The sequence below is a fragment of the Schistocerca piceifrons genome, chromosome 7 (genome assembly GCF_021461385.2).
Source record: "Schistocerca piceifrons isolate TAMUIC-IGC-003096 chromosome 7, iqSchPice1.1, whole genome shotgun sequence".
Lineage (NCBI taxonomy): Eukaryota > Metazoa > Arthropoda > Insecta > Orthoptera > Acrididae > Schistocerca > Schistocerca piceifrons.
In genome coordinates, this window is record NC_060144.1 from 519,385,470 (window position 1) to 519,388,971 (window position 3,502).

Here is a 3,502-nt window from a genome sequence, read left to right on the forward strand (position 1 = left end):
TTGTCTGTACCAGGGCATCTCATTCAGAAATTAAAATTGCTGTCAAAGATTTGTTACTACATTTATTACACAACATTCGCTATTTGACAGTGTTGCAACTACAATGCCAACATTCTTTCTTAAGGAAGTTTATTGTTTCTGTTCACAATTCTTGCGTCACCTGATCTCTACGACAATCATACTGGCAGCCTGACATTCTCTTGCATCTGCAAATAGTTTATGCTGATTTTTTATCCTTCTTGGGGAGAGTGTCTTCTTCCCACGGCCTTGGACCTCTTATGCTTTGCCAGTTATCAATGTCAATCTGAAAATAAGAAATTCGTTTGTATCAAGTTTAACAAAAACACTGCACTCGCCGTAAATTCGAATAATTTATTTACGATCACTCTAAGAAATACTGTAAGCAACACATTAAATGACGTGTAATACTTTATTTACTAAACAGTGCACTGAATTCAAACAAACAACAAAGTCTTTAAGTGGTAACCACCTGCTTCAATTTTTCGTATTCGCTTTCTAAAGTCACTTCGCCAGGTTTCTTCATTTTTATGTTAGCCTTTTCGACTTCTTCAGGTTTTAGGGGCATGAACTTCCTGAATTTGTACCTATAAACAACATAAGTGTAACAAACTCTCTTCCTTTTCTTTTGAAAATTTATTACACTATGATACCATACCTAACCTCGGAAAATTCTTTTAAACCAAATGATCCAACCACAACCATCGTCACAAATGGTAGTCCATATCGCAGAAATTTGTTTTTCGAACCCATAACTTACACAACTATCTCAAAGTTTTCATATTCCCCCTTGCCACAAGAAAACCAAAGCTACAACAGCTAGAAGATAGGCATACATTATGCGGCAAATCGCCTTATCTTGGTGCTATATCCTTTGGCCAAATATATAGTACCAAAGTACTTCATCAAAAGCTAAGTGTTATAACAAACGAAAAATGTTTAAAGGTTCGTTGTAAACGGTTATTCCATGCTGTTTTTGAAACTCAAGGTAGTTGCAAATGTCGTCAAATGGGGTTTCTGTTAGCCGCAACAGCCAATAGACGTAATTTGTTGGTGTTGCACATCTTAGCGATTTTGATCGAGATAAACCTACGCTGCAGTGTTCTTCTTCGGCATGTAGTGTACAAGTGTGCACAGAATCAGCTAAGTGAAAAATCCGTGCTATGCGTACGTTTATTTATATATAACAGACGATTCAGAAACTTGCCCTTGTGTGAGACCGCGAGTACAAGATTGTGTACCGATTTAAAGTTCTAGGTTCTCATATTTTACTGTTCGTGTTGCTTCTGCGTAATCTTTCATTGATTGTAGCAAACCGATTGTATCGTGAAATTTTGAACATTCGCAAGGGCCGCGATAAACTAGTTCTAGTTGTGGGGTTAAAGCAAATTGTACTCTTTTAGAATCTGGAGAACATAAGCCTGTTCTCGTTCAGAAAACCGGTCTCCATTCTCATTGCACAATTAAGCCAGAAACAGGAGAGTGAGACTTTTCGGGTGCTTACAAAACTATATTTTCGTAAGTTACTGGTACGAGTTTTTCTGATACGCAATTTACTTCGTTGCAAATCAGCGTTTTCGGTTCACAATTCAGACAAAGAATACACCACTCCTGAATTTCATTGTATATCAACGCAAATAATATGCATAATCTACGATCAGTTTGTAGCAAATCGGCGTATGTGGATTTTTTAACTAACATATTGGGTTACATTTGGTTTTGCCTTAAAAAGGAGTAGCTCTAAATATTATCTGCATTTTTCGTAAATTAAGTCTGTTTTCGAGTTTCATGAAACTAGTAGTTTTTACCACAGGTTTTTGTGTTGCCTTAACAGAAATCTTGTTTTGCGTATTTGCTTCATTTCTCATAGAAAATCAACAACTTTTTAGCTCAACAGACTGAAAGACAATCAGTGGACTTAATTGAAGCTAAGATTAGATTAGTTTTTCGTTCCATAGATCCGTGCTGAGGAGATCCTCGTGGACGTGGAACATGTCATTTTTTTAAAGCTGAAATAACAGTACTAATAGTATGAGTATATACAATATATAAGTGCTTTTAAGTCCTTGTGCAGATCATTTTTGTTCCTGGTATTCTATGTATGAACTGAGCTGTTTGTTGGAAAAAGAGATATATTATTTAGGACAAATTTCATTAAGGAGTAAATATACTGAGAGGCAGTAGTTAGTGTACCCAGTTCTGTGAAGAGGTTTCTACAGGATGTCCATGAATTTACTCCACAAAAAATACGTATTACACGCTTTTGGACTCTGAAAACTTTTGTTGGACTTGAAGAGTTATCCCAAAATATTATACCATATAACATTATGGAATGAAAGTAGGCAAAGTATGCAAGCTTTTTCATTTTTATGTCGCCTATGTCTGCTAACACTCGAATGGCAAATACAGATTTGTTAAGGTGTTTCTGCAGTTCTGTGGTGTGCTCCTCCCAACTGAATTTATTACCAAGTTGTAGTCCCAGGAATTTAAGACTGTCAACCTCTTCTATCTGCTCTTCTTCATACTTTATGCATATGCTGGGTGGAAACCTCTTACAGGTTCTGATTTGCATATAGTGAGTCTTTTCGAAGTTTAATGTCAGTGAGGTGGCTTTAAACCATTTATTACTATCCATGAAAATATCATTAGCAGATGTCTCTAGAACTACACTCAACATACTATTTATTGCAATAATTGTGTCATCTGCAAACAAAACGAACTCTGCTTCTGGCAGTGTAATTGATGAGAGATCATTAATGTACGCAAGAAAAAGCAATGGCCCTAAGATGGATCCTTGTGGGACACCACATGTAATTTCTTCACATTCTGATGATGACTGATGACTTAATTCATTAGTCCCTTGCACTGACACCCTTTGTTTCCTGTTAGCGAGGTATGACTTGAACCATTTTGCAGCACTGCCCGTGACACCATAGAATTCTAATTTATTTAAAAGGCTGTTGTGGTTCACACAATCAAATGCCTTTGACAAATCACAGAAAATACCTGTTACTTCTAATCTGTTATTTAATGAATTAAGTACATTTTCACTGTAGGTGTAAATAGCCTTCTCGATATCAGACCCTTCAGAAATCCAAACTGTGTTCTTGATAATATGTTATTTGTAGTCACATGGTTGAGAAGCTGCCTGTACATTACTTTTCCTAAAATTTTTGAGAATGCTGGCGAAAGTGAAACCAGTCCATAGTTTGATGGTATCTCTTTCCCCCCTTTCTTGATTAGAGGTTTAACATCTGCATATTTTAGCCAGTCAGGAAATGTCCCAGTTATAATTGGCTGGTTCCACAAGTAACTTAGAATTGTACTAAACTCACAAGAACATGCCTTTATTAACTTTGTTGATTTTTCATCGTAACCACTAGAATGCTTTGTTTTTACAGATTTTATTATGGAAGTTATTTCTTTTGGTGGAGTGAGTGACATATTCATGTACCTGAAGCTATTTGTAAAGGCTAGTTTCAGA

At 36.2% G+C, this 3,502-nt stretch overlaps 1 long non-coding RNA gene across 1 annotated transcript; it reads right to left on the reverse strand.

The window, feature by feature from the left end:
- Positions 1 to 277: 277 nt before the first annotated feature.
- LOC124805220 lies at positions 278 to 842 on the reverse strand. Its single transcript, XR_007017412.1, has 3 exons — positions 682 to 842; positions 491 to 605; positions 278 to 304 (listed from the first exon to the last, which is right to left on the reverse strand). It is a non-coding gene; the product is annotated as an uncharacterized LOC124805220 (long non-coding RNA).
- Between the last annotated feature and the right edge of the window lie 2,660 nt (positions 843 to 3,502).